This window comes from Emys orbicularis, chromosome 1 (assembly GCF_028017835.1).
Source record: "Emys orbicularis isolate rEmyOrb1 chromosome 1, rEmyOrb1.hap1, whole genome shotgun sequence".
NCBI classification, from domain to species: Eukaryota; Metazoa; Chordata; order Testudines; family Emydidae; genus Emys; species Emys orbicularis.
This window is the reverse complement of record NC_088683.1, coordinates 298,380,288-298,398,183: the sequence shown is the minus strand read 5'-3', so window position 1 is coordinate 298,398,183 and position 17,896 is coordinate 298,380,288.

Sequence of the window (17,896 nt, the reverse complement as noted above, 5' to 3'; positions counted from 1 at the left end):
TTGGTATTCACAGACTTGTTAGGATACTCTTTAATCTGTTCTTGTCTCTATTCAGCATTAGTGATTCAATTTCTTTACATATTATTTTCTGAGCACTAGAACCATGTCCCGATGCTAGCTTAATCTGCAATAAATTCAGAGAAGTTAAAGACAGAAAAGGCATATTAGGTTATCTAATCTAAAGCCTTACCAATTGAAGGCTGTTCACTATTGTGCATTCACAGTGTTTTGATTGGTTTAGGTTAAAATGTTCCATGCTATGGGGCTTCCACCTTTTATTTCCTTTGGGATATTATTCAGCAATGTAATAGGTTTTACTTTCAGTTAGTTTTATTATATCTTCCTCTATGTAAATTGGCATATTCTTTTTTACTGAAATGTGACTTGGTTTTTGTTTAGTTTAGTGTTCCCCCCCACCCTTCCTGCTCTGGTAGTACAGGTTTAAATCAAGTCAGATTCTGAGTCACCTAATTTCCATCTAAACACTCTGTTTCCTTTAAATGTTTAATAGTCTGCATTACAAAGCCAGGATCCAATGTGTTTCATTTTTTTATTTTGTAACAGAATGTTTTATACCTTTTTATATTGTCAGTTACTCCAGTTATGTTCTTTATTCTCAGTGATTTTACAATTGTTTTATCTCATTTGCCCTCAGCAACAGTCTGAGTTGCTCATATTCATGTTTTCTAACAGGGGTTCTATAAATAAGCACTTTTACAGAGACCCCCAAGAGAGGAAAAGGGACGTTAAAAATGCCAGAAGATGCTAAGAGGAATGTTCAAAATTCCCCTTTAGGTATTCTTCAAGATTATTTAAGTGGCCAGTATTGAGTGCTCCGAAAACCAGGATAATTTTCAAAGTGAAATGTGGAAAGTGCTTGCATCTAAAAAAATATGCTTCCAGTAGTGATTTTGTTCCTATGTGCTGTCATATTTCCCATACTTGTACTCCCCTCCATGCATAGAGTTTATGCCTTTGTACTGGACCTTGCTTTAGGGGAATTCATGGGAAAAAATGGTACCCTCCTAACGGAGAAGGCATGTTCCACAGCTGTCTGTGTGGAGATTTTTCAACATCTACTTGGCTTGTACCTACATGTTTCCTAAGGGTTGCATCCTTCACCCACTCGTGGAGTACGATGTAGCCATGTGTACTGATGCTATCATTTCCATATCCCAATCAACTTTTGCACCAATCCATGGTGCTTCTTCGATACAAAAAAATCCTTGTGCTCACTTTCTACCTCTCAACGTTATTATCTAATCTACATAACTATCTATGTAGTTTTTTTTAATATCCCTCCACCATAGAATCTGAACACCTTCCATGGCTTAAAACACAAAGATATCTACTCCTATGGAAAGCTCTCCCGTCCAGTGATCATCAATCATGGATGAGGCATGTGGAACTTTGGTATCACCAAGTGCCCCTGGCCCACGTTACAGTAGACAGCACCAGAAGCTGAGTCTTAAGGTTGCTTCAGTGCCATCTCACAAAAGCCTAACAGAAAATGACAAATTACACAATCTTGTGCACCAGCATCACAAAGGGCACTATAAATATTATCAACAGACCTTGTTCCATTCGCACTCACTTTTTATTCTCCTCACTATCCAAATATTTATTTTTAAAAAATCTGTTTACATTGTAATTATGCCTTTGGGTCCATCGTTTTCTTACTAAGCACATTTTCTTCTAGCTTAACAGAAGAGCTGGTGACATGTACTTAATCCATCAGTGGACTGAACTGGTGCCATTTGAGGCTATGTATGTGGATCAGTCTGTGTCTATTTGGTATTTCTCTAGGGGTGCACATGCTGCAGGAGACCCAATGAGGTACTGCTTCCTGGGCTCATTCTCTTGCTTCCCAGCTTAGCTGTGCATTTGCTCTCACTAAATTCTATGTACCAGGGACAGTCTTTTATTGCTGCTGAGTGATTCTGAAAATACAGTTTGGGATCCCATCCTGTGAACCACATCCCAACCCCACCACCTTGAAGGACACATTTTCCAGGATGCTATGACATCTTTAAATTCCCCAAACCCAATTTTGAAAATGTCCTGGATATGTAAATCCCACTAAACCCCTATATTGACACCCAACTGGCCAGTTGCACCAGTACAGCCTTTTGAAAATGGTGTCTTAAGAAAGCTATAGGAATACAAAGATTACAATACTTGTTTATTGGTTGGCAAAACCAACATTCTTAAAGAACAGCCCACCCATCTTTCACACTTATCTATGACTACTGCAATCATTAATAGCAAATTTCCCATTGACTTCAGTGGTTCAGGAATTAAATTCTAAAAGCATTAATTAAAAAGTGATAATAACAAAGTATGACTAGGTCATTTTCTCAGTGCAACATTTCAACTGCTCATGACAGGTTCCTTTTTAGCAATAAGCAGTACTGAATGACCTAAATATAACATGACTGAAGATGTACATTCTATCCTCCACCAAAATGACAGCAACATAGTGTCATACAGTAGCAGAGAAGCTTTGTCTTAAAATAAAAGTAAGTTGGTAATCAACTCTCAAGTCATACCGGAATGTTCCAGAACATCCTTCCAGCACTTTTTATTTTTTGAGCTGCAATGGCATTCCTGTATTTCTGACAGAAAGAGAGATGGCGGCTTGGTACCCTTCACAGGTTAGTGAGCCACCATCTCTCCTTCTGGAGGGTTCCTGGAAGCTGAAGAGGAAAGGACGCCATCTCCTCACACAGCTTCCTTCACAACTTTCACTTCTGGGCCCACTCTGGAAAGAGAGATGACAGCTTGGTAACCTGGACAGGTTGCTGAGACACCAGCTGTCCTTCCAGAACCGGGAGCTGAGTCCAAAAAAAAAGGACTGGAGCACTGTCAATAATTATATTTAGAAACCAAACTCAGTAGGTTTGGGTGGATCAAGATGAGAGATGAAGTAACACTATTAGAATTATGTCTGTCTAACTTTCATGGTTGAAATGAAAGTTAGAAACTGCATGGTCATACACAGGCAAAGGGATTATCCCCAAGTCTTAAGAATCTAGGGTAGATTCTGCAATGGTTGTGAACATTACACACTGGTGCTTTTTAATGTAAAATGAACAGCCAAGTCCACTCCAGCTGTTTAGAAGAGTTGGTAAATTTCTTACACTGGTTTTGTAAATGTTTGTTCTATTATACCAACTACTAGATAGCATTTCCAAATAATGATAATACTTAACATTTCATATTCTCAAAACTCTCCATACCTGTTAGCTAATTAATCCACACTATAAGAATGTGAAGTAAGCAGGAAAGTATGATTATAGTGAAGCAGACAGTTAAAGTGACTTGCCTAAAGCAAACAGAGAAAGTCATTGTAAGAGCCAAGATTACAACTCAGAAAATTTCTTGTTCTTAGCGCTGTGCTCAATGCAATTGACTGCACTAGAGTTGAGCTACAGTTAGTGTTTCTATTAAAAACACAAGTTTCAGAGTTTAATATGGCAACTGTTTGAAACTGCAATAGACTGAAACTTGACACAAAGTTGTCAATCCTTATCCAATTTTTTTTTGTTAATAACTTTAATAGCTATCAAATAGGACTGAATAGCTTAAGGCATTTAGTTACAGAATGGCAAAAACACTGTAATATGGATCAAGTTTTAGATCTATTTTTCCCCAGTTATAATATGATAAACTTCATTTTATAAGATTAAATTGTTCCAGGTTACAGTGAAAGACCCTGTTACTTTGAGAAAAAAATTAATTGAAATTTCTAAAATATTTGTATTTGTTAGCAAAAATAGCTGAGTATGCAAAAAAGTGACTTGCTAGATGGATTTTTCTAACATGATTTCAGTGGAATTTGTGTTGACATTTGCCATGCAGGTCACACAAAAACAGAAATCAGAGAATGAAAAGATCAATTACTTCTCTCTCTCTCTTTCCCCCTATACATAATGGCTTCAGCAGATTCTCAGCCTTTTCCCAGTTACTCAGGTAGGAGTCAATCCAGTTATCAGAGAATTTCAGTGTAAAACTCTCATTGATTTCACTGGTATCAGAACTAGACCAATAGATCAAGTCTGTGGAATCATAGAATCATAGAATATCAGGGTTGGAAGGGACCTCAGGAGGTCATCTAGTCCAACCCCCTGCTCAAAGCAGGACCAATTCCCAACTAAATCATCCCAGCCAGGGCTTTGTCAAGCCGGGCCTTAAAACCCTCCAAGGAAGGAGACTCCACCACCTCCCTAGGTAATGCATTCCAGTGCTTCACCACCCTCCTAGTGAAATAGTGTTTCCTAATATCCAACCTAGACCTCCCCCACTGCAACTTGAGACCATTGCTCCTTGTTCTGTCATCTGCCACCATTGAGAACAGCCGAGTTCCATCCTCTTTGGAACCCCCCTTCAGGTAGTTGAAGGCTGCTATCAAATCCCCCTCATTCTTCTCTTCTGGAGACTAAACAATCCCAGTTCCCTCAGCCTCTCCTCATAAGTCATGCGCTCCAGACCCCTAATCATTTTTGTTGCCCTCCGCTGGACTCTTTCCAATTTTTCCACATCCTTCTTGTAGTGTGGGGCCCAAAACTGGACACAGTTTTCCAGATGAGGCCTCACCAATGTCGAATAAAGGGGAATGATCACGTCCCTCTAGCTGCTGGCAATGCCCCTACTTATACAGCCCAAAATGCCGTTAGCCTTCTTGGCAACAAGAGCACACTGTTGACTCATATCCAGCTTCTCGTCCACTGTGACCCCTAGGTCCTTTTCTGCAGAATTGCTACCTAGCCATTCGGTCCCTAGTCTGTAGCTGTGCATGGGATTCTTCAGTCCTCGGTGCAGGACTCTGCACTTGTCCTTGTTGAATCTCATCAGGTTTCTTTTGGCCCAATCCTCTAATTTGTCTAGGTCCCTCTGTATCCGATCCCTACCCTCTAGTGTATCTACCACACCTCCTAGTTTAGTGTCATCGGCAAACTTGCTGAGAGTGCAGTCCACACCATCCTCCAGATCATTAATAAAGATATTAAACAAAACCGGCCCCAGGACCGACCCTTGGGGCACTCCGCTTGAAACCGGCTGCCAACTAGACATGGAGCCATTGATCACTACCCGTTGAGCCCGACGATCTAGCCAGCTTTCTATCCACCTTACAGTTCATTCATCCAGCCCATACTTCTTTAACTTGGCAGCAAGAATACTGTGGGAGACCGTATCAAAAGCTTTGCTAAAGTCAAGGAATAACACATCCACTGCTTTCCCCTCATCCACAGAGCCAGTTATCTCCTCATAGAAGACAATTAGGTTAGTCAGGCACGACTTCCCCTTGGTGAATCCATGCTGACTGTTCCTGATCACTTTCCTCTCCTCTAAGTGTTTCATAATTGATTCCTTGAGGACCTGCTCCATGATTTTTCCAGGGACTGAGGTGAGGCTGATTGGCCTGTAGTTCCCCGGATCCTCCTTCTTCCCTTTTTTAAAGATGGGCACTACATTAGCCTTTTTCCAGTCATCCGGGACCTCCCCCGATCGCCATGAGTTTTCAAAAATAATGGCTAATGGCTCTGCAATCTCATCCGCCAACTCCTTTAGCACCCTCGGATGCAGCGCATCCGGCCCCATGGACTTGTGAACGTCCAGTTTTTCTAAATAGTCCCGAACCACTTCTTTCTCCACAGAGGGCTGGTCACCTTCTCCCCATATTGTGCTGCCCAGTGCAGCAGTCTGGGAGCTGACCTTGTTTGTGAAGACAGAGGCAAAAAATCATTGAGTACATTAGCTTTTTCCACATCCTCAGTCACTAGGTTGCCTCCCTCATTCAGTAAGGGGCCCACACTTTCCTTGACTTTCTTCTTGTTGCTAACATACCTGAAGAAACCCTTCTTGTTACTCTTAACATCTCTTGCTAGCTGCAACTCAAAGTGTGATTAGGCCTTCCTGATTTCACTCCTGCATGCCTGAGCAATATTTTTATACTCCTCCCTGGTCATTTGTCCAATCTTCCACTTCTTGTAAGCTTCTTTTTTGCGTTTAAGATCAGCAAGGATTTCACTGTTTAGCCAAGCTGGTCGCCTGCCATATTTACTATTCTTTCTACACATCGGGATGGTTTGTTCCTGCAACCGCAATAAGGATTTTTTTAAAATACAGCCAGCTCTCCTGGGCCCCTTTGCCCTTCATGTTATTCTCCCAGGGGATCCTGCCCATCTGTTCCCTGTGGGAGTCAAAGTCTGCTTTTCTGAAGTCCAGGGTCCGTATTCTGCTGCTCTCCCTTCTTCCTTGTGTCAGGATCCTGAACTCGACCATCTCATGGTCACTGCCTCCCAGGTTCCCATGCACTTTTGCTTCCCCTACTAATTCTTCCCTGTTTGTGAGTAGCAGGTCAAGAAAAGCTCTGCCCCTAGTTGGTTCCTCCAGCACTTGCACCAGGAAATTGTCCCCTACACTTTCCAAAAACTTCCTGGATTGTCTGTGCACCGCTGTATTGCTCTCCCAGCAGATATCAGGGTGATTAAAGTCTCCCATGAGAACCAGGTCCTGCGATCTAGCAACTTCTGCTAGTTGCCAGAAGAAAGCCTCGTCCACCTCATCCCCCTGGTCTGGTGGTCTATAGCAGACTCCGACCACGACATCACCCTTGTTGCTCACACTTCTCAACTTTATCCAGAGACTCTCAGGTTTTTCTGCAGTTTCATACCGGAGCTCTGAGCAGTGTTGAGGATTTTCGGGGACCCCCATATGCCTTACACTGAATTATAGCCTATTGCTAAGCTAGCAACAGTAGGCCGGGGCAGGCCTGCTTAACAATAAAGATATAGGAAAATTTGTAAGCTTGTGTGGCATAATGCAAAACCTGTATGGCTCAATCAAAAGGCCAACAGAAGCAAAAGAGGAACCAACGCCTACTGGTAGTTGGGAAACCTGACCTAGGATAACAGTAGTTTAAGCTATGGAAAATTAGCAAAGCAGAAGAGTCTTGTACAGTAAAAACCGCAAGTAGGGGGGCACACAGTTAAGAAAGGGCTTGTTGTACAACTCTATTGGCAAAATAACCGCATTAGGTAACTTACTCCATAAAGTAATGCAAAAGAAGGTAATGCAAGAGGGGGGCCGGGCAAAAGCCTCTAGCAATAACAGGAAAAACCCTAAATGGTATCGGGTCCAAAACGCGGCCCCCAGAGAGGCTTTGATTGGTTTGCTAGCAAATATACCAAATAAGGCTGATAAGATTTGTAATGCTTGATTACGCGTTGTGGTTTTTATCTTTATAAGCTTAAAGCTGTGTGATTTATGCAAGGCGGCTGACCCCCTTGCATGGGGATACGCCGACCTTCCCTTTATGCATAATTGTATTGTGTTACCTAATAAAGGTGCATCAGTGTGTCTGACCCAAAATCAACGGTGTGGTCAATTTTTCCACGACAATTTGGGGGCTCGTCCGGGATCCACAGATGACATCCCTGGATCGGAGGACCGCGGGCAGTTCTCTTCCAACCCCGGGGCCCATCTGAGAGGTAAGAGACCTTTTGAAATCTCTGCTGTTAGGGGCCTGGGAGAGGACTGGTCCGTAGGCTCTGACTGGGGTAAGTCACAAGCTGGATCCAACCTTGGGACAAGTCAGACACACTTGACGCCTTCATTAGGGTTTGTGTTAGACTGGGCGGGTCTCAGTCTCCGGGTTTGTGTCAGTTTCAGTCTCAGTCTCCGGTCAAGTTAGGCTGTGTTACAGTCTCAGTTTCAGTCTCAGTTTCCGAAGTGTTGGGCTGGGTTACGCGCCCCAGTCTCAGGAAGTGCCGGCCGCCCCCTCGGACCACGCTCCTTTGGTCCGAAGTATCCTGATCGCCTATTAGAGCTGGGCGTTCGGGGTCCCGGAGCCGACCAGGTTGGGAGGGACAAGGGGCAGTTTCGCCCTGGCGGCTGTGCCAGGAAATGTGCCTGTGTGTGTGAGGCCGAGCGGCCTGTGTGTGTGTGTATAAGGCCGAGCGGCCGGAGTGTATTGGTCGTGGAAAGACGCCCCAGACCCCCTGCGAAGCAAGTAATTGCTCGTGACCGGGGGTGTTCTGAAAGCAAGCTCCACGACCCGCTTGAGGAAAGACTGAAAAGCTTCCCCGACTGGCAGGCCTTGGTAAGTGGCTAACCAGTCAGGGTGCTTGTGTGTTCCCCATCCCGTTACCCTTACCCCTCCACTTCCCCATGGCCCAGTGACCGCTCTTGGAGCACCGCCTTGTAAGAGGCCACGGGGTCCCTTTTGTTCCCCCCGGAGCAATAAGCTCCCTTCCCTACCTCGGAGAGGAGGGAAGCCCCAGGAAACCGTACCGTCGGCTCAAAAGCTACTGCAGCACCGTTGGCTTAAAGGCTGGTGCCCAGGGCTGGAGAGGGACGTACGGGGACCACGGGTTGTCCAGTCAGCCCACCCCCCTTGTCCGCTTTCCTGTAGGTTCACCAGAAGAGAAATGCCTGGGAACCTGCTCCCTTGTGTTCCTGCCATGAAACAAGGGCAGGCCTGAAGTTGGGCCATTAGTGTAGAACTGTGGTAACCCCCGAGTTAGCATCCTGGTGTGATTGGCTTGAGTGAAAGTAAGCTGTGAAAGAAATAAAGCAGGGTGGCCTCCTTTCCGATAACCAAGATCCTGGGCCTGAAGACCCTGAAACATCTCCCCTAGAAATCTGCCATACTGAGGACTTTCGTGGGTAATGGGGTTGGCCTAAAAGCCTAAACCAAAAAAAAATCAGTTTGTAAGGCTATGCCCAGTCAAAAGTAGCAACAGAGGAGTGTACGGCGACCACCTCCTTGCTCGGAGAGCGGGGGGGCCCCTAAGGAATCCGTCCTAGTACTCCTAGGTAGTAGAGTATCCCATCCCGTACTCTTGAAGACGGGCCGGTGCTCTCTACTGGGGGAGGAGAGCACGGTGACCAAGGCTTTCCAAATTTTTCGTGTGATTGACCTACGACCAAAAACCCTTCCCTGAATCTTATCTTCCTCTGGAGCAAAAACTCGCGTGTGGGTTGGATCACTGTGGAGTGAGCTCCCTCCCCTTACTGTGTGTGAAGGGGAGCCCCTGGAAATCGTTTGCCAAAACCTGGGGCAATCGGGCATCCTACCCCGTTCCTCTCAAGGGCGGATTGGTAACCCGTTGCCGGACAGGGTGCATGCGAGGACCTCCCTTATAAATCCTCCCCGTTGGTGTGTGAATGTTGGGGAAGGCGGCTGACCCCCTTGCATGGGGACACGCCGACCTTCCCTTTATGCATAATTGTATTGTGTAACCTAATAAAGGTGCATCAGTGTGTCTGACCCAAAATCAACGGTGTGGTCAATTTTTCCACGACAATTTGGGGGCTCGTTGCATATTTTAGCTCTTCATTAGATCCTGTGGCGGCTGGCCTGCCGCCATGCTTGCGGTCTGTGGCGGCTGCGGCCATCCTTGTCGAAGCTTCCGCCACCTTGGTGTTGGGGCATCCTTTGACCGTTGCAGTGCCCCATGCAGTCACAGCCTTGTTAACAAGAAGCAGAACGCAGCACCTTTCAAATTCACGGCTAACAAAATATGAAATGCTGCTCCTGAATGCAACTAATGTAACTTTAACCAGATGTTCTGTTCTTAACCCTGCTTCTCTATTGCCCACCGCGACTGACGGTGAGCCTCATGATTGTATCTCTGTTACTAATGAACTTGTCGTCCCGCGGCCTGACTTGCAAGATACCCCTCTCCTGAATCCTGACTTAGTACTTTTTGTGGATGGCTCCTGTCTCCGAAATTCCTCTGGCCAGCTTGTTGCAGGATATGCTGTTTGTAATTTGCATGAGACTCTAGAGGCTTTTTTCCTTCCGGCAGTTGGTTCTGCCCAGGTAGCCGAGTTAGTAGCTCTTACTAGGGCTTGTCATTTAGCCACCGGACGGTCGGTCACTATCTATACAGACTCCAGATATGCCTTTGGGGTAGTGCACGACTATGGGCAGCTTTGGAAATACAGAGGTTTTCTCACTTCCAGTGGTTCGCCTATCTGCCACGGGCCACATGTTGCGGCTCTCTTATCTGCACTCCAACTTCCTTCCCTTATCGCTGTAGTTAAATGCCCAGCTCACCAGAAACCCTGTGATGATGTTTCGCGAGGAAATGCCCTGGCAGATAGCGCTGCCAGGAAAGCGGCCCTTTCCGGATCTCTGGCACCCATTAATCTTTGTCCCTTTCAAATTTCCCATTCAGCTTTACAGACAGACCCTTTTCAGGATCTTGTAAAACTACAGGGATCAGCCCCTGATAAGGAAAGGGTTGCCTGGAAGTTGTCCGGGTGTGTACAGGACCCGGCAGATGCCTTGTGGCGTGATCCGGATGGTCGCCCGGTTGCGCCCCAGGCCTTGCTCCCTTACCTTGCTCGCCTGGCCCATGGCCTGGCCCATGTGGGTAAGGGAAGTATGATTGCTACCGTGACTAAACAATGGCATGCCCCTCGATTTTCAAGTATAGCCAAGCAGTATTGTGACTCTTGTCCGATTTGCCTGGCTCATAACAGAGGGAGACCGGTCCGCACAAAACCAGCAGCTCACCCCACCCCATGGGGGCCCTTTGTAAATATACAGGTTGATTTTATCAGCCTCCCTAAGTGTTGCTCCTATGAATATGTATTGGTTTGTGTGTGCATGTATTCGGGGTGGGTGGAGGCATATCCTTGTGTTAAAGCTGATTCTATAACGGTGGCAAAACGCCTTTTACGGGACTTTATTCCTAGATTTGGTTTGCCTCTCTTTATCAACAGTGACAGGGGCACGCATTTTACTGGACAAATTATGCAGCACATTTGCAAAGCCCTCAATATTGAGCAACGTTTTCATTGCGCTCACCATCCACAAAGCGCAGGTGCTGTGGAGCGGAAAAATGGGGAACTCAAAAATAAGCTTGCAAAATTATGTGCAGAAACTGGCCTCAAGTGGCCTGATGCACTGCCCCTGGCCCTGATGCAAATGAGAAACACCCCAATGCGGAAACATGGCCTGTCCCCACATGAGATTCTCATGGCTCGACCAATGAGGATGCCTGTTTCCCCACCTCCCCCTCCCGGTCAGGAAAATTTGCAGCTTGTTGATGACACTGTGCTTGAATACTGCAGATCCCTAATCCGCTCTGTTAGGTCTATCCATTCACAGGTTCGTGACGCCCTCCCTGATCCAGCGGATACTGCATGCCACCCATTGCAGCCTGGAGACTGGGTCCACCTTAAAGTACATCAACGCAAGTCCTCCCTTGAGCCCCGCTGGAAAGGTCCTTACCAGGTGCTGTTGACCACTCACACGGCTGTCAAGTGTAAAGGGCTTGCTGGTTGGATCCACGCCTCCCATTGTAAACGTTCTTCAGTCCCTGAGGACTACACCGGTACGTCTATGACACCGGTTACCCCTGCGGTCCACGAAGCCCCACTTCCTGAGATTCCTGAGATCCCCGCTCCTGAAATCCCCGAGGTTCCAGATCCGGAAGTTCCTCCTCCCCTCGCCCCCTTGACCGGGCCCAGGTACAACCTCAGGACAAGACGTTAAGGGACTCCTGAAAGACTATTTCCTTTTACAGGACTTATTGACTTGCTAGTATGGCCGCGCCCAAGGCCGTAAGAGAATCTGCCATGGTGCGGAGGTGGCTTATGCCCTCCCTTTGGTTTATGTGTATAACCATGTTGCTCTTATTGCTTTTGAATTTCCATGATTCCTTTATGTATTTTTGGATGCCCGTAAGGGCAGATGCTCCTCCTGTGCCCACCTGTGATCTTCCCTTAGATCTTCCCGTAAGAGGGTTAAAACCCTCCCTGGCCCCTCCAGGCCGTAAGCAAAGATCCCTACAGGCAGGAAGAGGGGAAAAGGAGGGCCGTAAACCCATCACTATTGAGGATGTTAAAAATTGGCCCTGGTGGAAAAGACGTTATATTGTACAGTGGCAGGGAGGAAATTGTGGAGGGTATTCGTGGCAATGTGGTACCGATTGGGTTCTGGGATTCATCCCGCAGGCAGCAAGATGCGTGGAGGGCCAAGTACCATCCCCCTGTACTACCATCCCTGAATTATTACCCGCCCCAGTTCCCACCTTTCCCCCTTCCATCAACTATACCTCCCGGGACCACCCTCCCACACGGGTTTCCCGGTCCCCTGGGTCTGCTGGGTCGGCCACCCCCCACATTTTTCGGCTGTTAACCGAGAACTCGAATGTCATACAGTGGCCGCGGCCTTCTCTCTCTGGAGACTTACTTTCGTATTGTTCGGCCAGGCTGTTTTTCTCCCTTCGGGACCACCCCAGCCATCTTTACCAACGCATCATCTCTTGGGAAACTATGGGAAGCGTGTTCATAGATAATGTCAACATCACATCGGCACCCGGTTCCCAGCCAAAGGTTAAAACCTCCTTCGTACACGGCTGGCGGGATAACGTGGATGCCATGCTACTCCCAGGCCTGTGCGTTGCTAGGGATGAGTCTGGCTCCCTTTGTTACCTGATCACGCAGGCAGCAAAAGGTGAGGTGCGCACCGGCAGATATTGTCCCTTTGCCCCAGACTTTACCTGTAACCAAACACTTCCTCCAGTGGCAAACGACACGGCAAGCGTCACCTGTACCCTCATCCAATACACTCCCGCTCTCACTGCTAATATTTCCACTGTTCAAAGGGCCCTGCACATACATGCCCATCAGTTATGGTACGAAGCACTGGGGAAGGGTGATGTTACAGGATTCAAGTGGACCATCTTAGATGCCACTTTGGGTACCATCCGATTTTCTCTTCCCTTATCCCACTTCCAAATCGCTGCCACCTACCCAAACTGCTCCAAGGGAGCGGCCATTAGGCTCGCACAACAACAATCTTTGTTACACGGGAGCCGGGACAGGAGAGGGGTGGCTGACACTTTATGGAAAGGGGCCAATAGTGCCGCCTCGGCCTGGAATGTCTACAAAACCTCGCAACATGAAACCAAACTGGGACAACTTGAGCAGGCAACCGGTCTTATCTCCGCAGCACAGGTAACAGGGATCAGGGCTGGGGTAGGGGAATTACACGTCATCTCCACTCTCAACACCCTCACCCATGATCTCCTCGCCCAAATGGTCTATCATGTTTCTGGGGCTGGGAAGGCATTGCAGTGGGACCTGGCTTGCGCTGAGGTGCAGGATTTTCTTAACGTACAACTTACAGAAATTCGAGATGACCTCAGGCACCAGGCCTGGCCCGCTGCCCTTCGCAACACCTCGGGTGTTCCCCCTGAATTATGGCCTTGGAGGCATACTTGGAAATTTTCCGGGTGGAGCTGCCGACGCTCACAGTGTTCCTTTGAGGCTTATGGTCCTGTGAGCGGGGTATGGGCCCCCACCTACCGGCTCTTCCCTGGCCCTTGGGGAGGGTGTTTGTGGGATTGGGTGGTCCACCAGGACGTGTGGGAAATTAAACCACCCCACGGCCCGAACCGATTCCTAGTTAGTGCGGCGGAGATAACTCCCGACATTTGGATAGGTCAGGGCTCCTTATGGACCCTGTGGCCTTTACAGCCCCCTCAGCTTCAATGCATTCGTAAACTCAGACCAGGAGAAATTATTGTTCTTCATGAACATGTCTGCTGGGAGGGGAAAGGCAAATTGACATCCCTCGCCTCCCAAACCATTCTTGAAGCTAACAACAGCTGTGTCCTGGTTAATTCGTCCTCTCTATTGGACACGGTATTTAATTTGACCACCGCCTCCGGCTCACAAGTTGTTTATTGGCCAGCGGACAGGCGGTACCAAGTCTCTTTATCATTTTCAATTCCCTTCGATTGGGCTGCCTTGGTGCCAGACCGCTTCCACTCCCTGGAGACCCTGCTTCCCGTGATCAGCAAACTATCCCAGTTAAAGAATCAAATTGATATTCTGGAAACCACCTATAATACCGAGCTCCGGGCCTTTGAAACCGCTCACCGTGTCACTACCCTTTGCACGGGCTCTGATTTTCTCTGCATAATTACAAAGGTTTTTCACCCCCACATATACATGGGTTTCTGTTCTGGGGGCTCATCGGTGGTGGGCTGTTGTTGGGCATCTGTGCATGCTATTGTTGCTGCACACGTTGCCATCCCCGACCTGCAGTATAGTCCTTCCCTCCACCACCCCCTTACCCCTTGCCCCTCGCCCCTTTGCAAACTTCTGTGTTTAAACCAGAAGATCCAGTATATGACTCACTGAAAATACCCTACCATAACGAATATAAAACGCCCCTGAAAGAAAAACCTGAGGTCCAAGCTTTAATGAACATTCATATCGAGGGAGTTGATGCTGTTGAATTAGCATCAAGAGGAGGGAATTGTTGAGGATTTTCGGGGACCCCCATATGCCTTACACTGAATTATAGCCTATTGCTAAGCTAGCAACAGTAGGCCGGGGCAGGCCTGCTTAACAATAAAGATATAGGAAAATTTGTAAGCTTGTGTGGCATAATGCAAAACCTGTATGGCTCAATCAAAAGGCCAACAGAAGCAAAAGAGGAACCAACGCCTACTGGTAGTTGGGAAACCTGACCTAGGATAACAGTAGTTTAAGCTATGGAAAATTAGCAAAGCAGAAGAGTCTTGTACAGTAAAAACCGCAAGTAGGGGGGCACACAGTTAAGAAAGGGCTTGTTGTACAACTCTATTGGCAAAATAACCGCATTAGGTAACTTACTCCATAAAGTAATGCAAAAGAAGGTAATGCAAGAGGGGGGCCGGGCAAAAGCCTCTAGCAATAACAGGAAAAACCCTAAATGGTATCGGGTCCAAAACGCGGCCCCCAGAGAGGCTTTGATTGGTTTGCTAGCAAATATACCAAATAAGGCTGATAAGATTTGTAATGCTTGATTACGCGTTGTGGTTTTTATCTTTATAAGCTTAAAGCTGTGTGATTTATGCAAGGCGGCTGACCCCCTTGCATGGGGATACGCCGACCTTCCCTTTATGCATAATTGTATTGTGTTACCTAATAAAGGTGCATCAGTGTGTCTGACCCAAAATCAACGGTGTGGTCAATTTTTCCACGACAGCAGTCATACTCCTCTCTTACATACAACGCAACTCCCCCACCTTTTCTGCCCTGCCTGTCCTTCCTGAACAGTTTATATCCATCCATGATAGTACTCCAGTCATGTGAGTTATCCCACCAAGTCTCTGTTATTCCAATCGCATCATAGTTCCCTGACTGTGACAGGACTTCCAGTTCTCCCTGCTTGTTTCCCAGGCTTCTTGCATTTGTGTATAGGCACTTAAGATAACTCATTGATCGTCCCTCTTTCTCAGTATGAGACAGGAGTCCTCCCCTCTTTTGCTCTCCTGCTTGTGCTTCCTCCCAGGATCCCATTTCCCCACTTACCTCAGGGCTTTGGTCTCCTTCCCCCGGTGAACCTAGTTTAAAGCCCTCCTCACTAGGTTAGCCAGCCTGCTGGCAAAGATGCTCTTCCCTCTGTTCGTTAGGTGGAGCCCGTCCCTGCCCAGCACTCCTCCTTCTTGGAACACCATCCCATGGTCGAAGAATCCAAAGCCTTCTCTCCGACACCACCTGTGTAGCCATTCGTTGACTTCCACGATTCGACGGTCTCTACCCAGGCCTTTTCCTTGCACAGGGAGGATGGACGAGAACACCACTTGCGCCTCAAACTCCTTTATCCTTCTTCCCAGAGCCACGTAGTCTGCAGTGATCCGCTCAAGGTCATTCTTGGCAGTATCATTGGTGCCCACGTGGAGAAGCAGGAAGGGGTAGCGATCCGAGGGCTTGATGAGTCTCGGCAGTCTCTCCGTCACATCATGTATCCTAGCTCCTGGCAAGCAGCAGACCTCTTGGTTTTCCTGGTTGGGGCGGCAGATAGATGACTCAGTCCCCCTGAGGAGGGAGTCCCTGACCACCACCACTACCCTCCTCCTCCTCTTGGGAGTGGTGGTCGTGGAACCCCCATCCCTAGGACAGTGTATCTTCTGCTTTCCACTCGGTGGAGTCTCCTTCTGCTCCCTTCCCTCAGATGGGTCATCTACTCCACTCTCCGCATTAGTACCTGTAGAGAGAACATGGAAACGATTGCTCACCTGTATCTCCATTGCTGGTACATGGACGCTCCTCTTTCTCCTTCTGGAGGTCACATGCTGCCAAACTTCTTCATCATAAGTCTGTCCCTGCTGCGCCTGCTCTGAATCTTCAGAACATTGTGGCCGTAGAAGCATCTCCTGACGTCTGTCCAGGAAATCTTCATTTTCCCTTATGCAACTCATAATGTGGTATAGGAGGCTGCCATATATAAATACCGCATAGTTAAGAGAATCATAGAGCATGACCTAATCTTCCTCTGCTTTGTACTAGATGCGGCTTGTGAAAAGTAGGTGTAAAGGACTTGAGAGGGACGCAAAGTGTTAAAATCCCCTTCCATTAAGAATGAAAAGTACATGTTGAGCTGAAAGAGACTCTTACCTATGTGCAATTGTTCCCTCTTATTTTCTGGTGGTTAGATAAGCCACGTTTTAAACATCCCAAGTGATGGGACTTCCAGTTCTTATTTGGGAATCAAAGCTTGTGAGAAAGTTTCCCTTTTCTAAAAAAGAAAGCAAAAAAATCTTAATTCAAAAGACACTTTTTAAAGTAAGAGGGGATACAATTATAAGGCCAATTCTCTGGTGCCCTAGCTACCACATGGGAGCTCTTATGCTGGGGTGGCCAAACTGTGGCTCGCGAGCCACATGCAGCTCTTTTACTATTAAAGTGTGGCTCACAGAGCCCCCCAGCTTTCCCCCATTCTTGACCTAGCAGACTGGGTGGGGGCAAGGGAGCTAGGGACCTCTGCCTTGCAGTGGGGTGGTGCGGTAGGGGCTTCTGCCAAGAGAGGAGAGGGGTCTCGGGGCTTCTGCCCAACAGGGAAGGAGGTCTCAGGGTTTCAGCCCTGTGGGGCGCACCTGCCAGGTCTCAGTGCTTCAGCAGGAGTAGGGCTAAAGGCCCACACCCTGTCACGCACATCCTGCAGTGCTGAAGCCCCAAGCCCTGGCTCCCAGCAGATGTGCCCCAGCTCTCGAAAGTCTGAATATTGTCGTATGCAGCTTAGAAGACCGGTAAGTTTGGCCACCTCTGTCTTATGCCATTCAACTCCCTGCTTACAGTGTCACAGAAGAAAGGGGTCATAATTAAGGAAATACATAGTTCGGACTCCACAAACACTACAGCAAACCTCAGCTGTATTTTTCACACCTCCTGGTCTTTACAGATCTGTGCAAGTTAAAGTAGGTCTCAGGGGATTTGCCCTTTGGCACAAAGCAGAAGGAGGATCAGGTGAGTGCACAGGTGTGTTTTATGCCACTTTTCCATGTACGCACATGCACCCTCCCCCCAGTTTTGTTCTCTGGGCTGTTTATCTCTAGCCCAGGGATAACTGGCTCTATGTCTGACAGTTACAAGTCACCAGCACCATGTGTAACAGGAAAAGGGAGACTGTTAATTATAACCAATTTATGATGTAAGGCAAGGTCTGAGATTTCCCTCACTTTGTAAAGTATTTCTCCTCCATCCCCAAGAAAATGGTAAGTTAACCTAACTTAATTATGATTAGCATCAATTGTAAAAAGTTCCAAGACATGAAAGTGGAGGTCCAGGCATTCAGTCACAGTTAATTTTATTTTACTGTGGAGCCTGGCATCTGGGTATTTACTAGGCAGAATATAAAATAATGTCAGATATGTAAATGACTTACAAAATTGTGCCAAATTCAGAATTTGTTTCCCAGAAGACCTTTTATTATTTTCTTTTCTGCAATTTGCATCCCTTCTATTTAAGAAGATATCACTTTTTAAATGGAAAAAAAATGTAAACTATTTATCTACGCTACTTATTTGGCCCCTATTTCTAGAATATCTGAGAGTGCAATCAACAAACCCATTTGGACACCGAAGCACCAATGTTAGGTCTC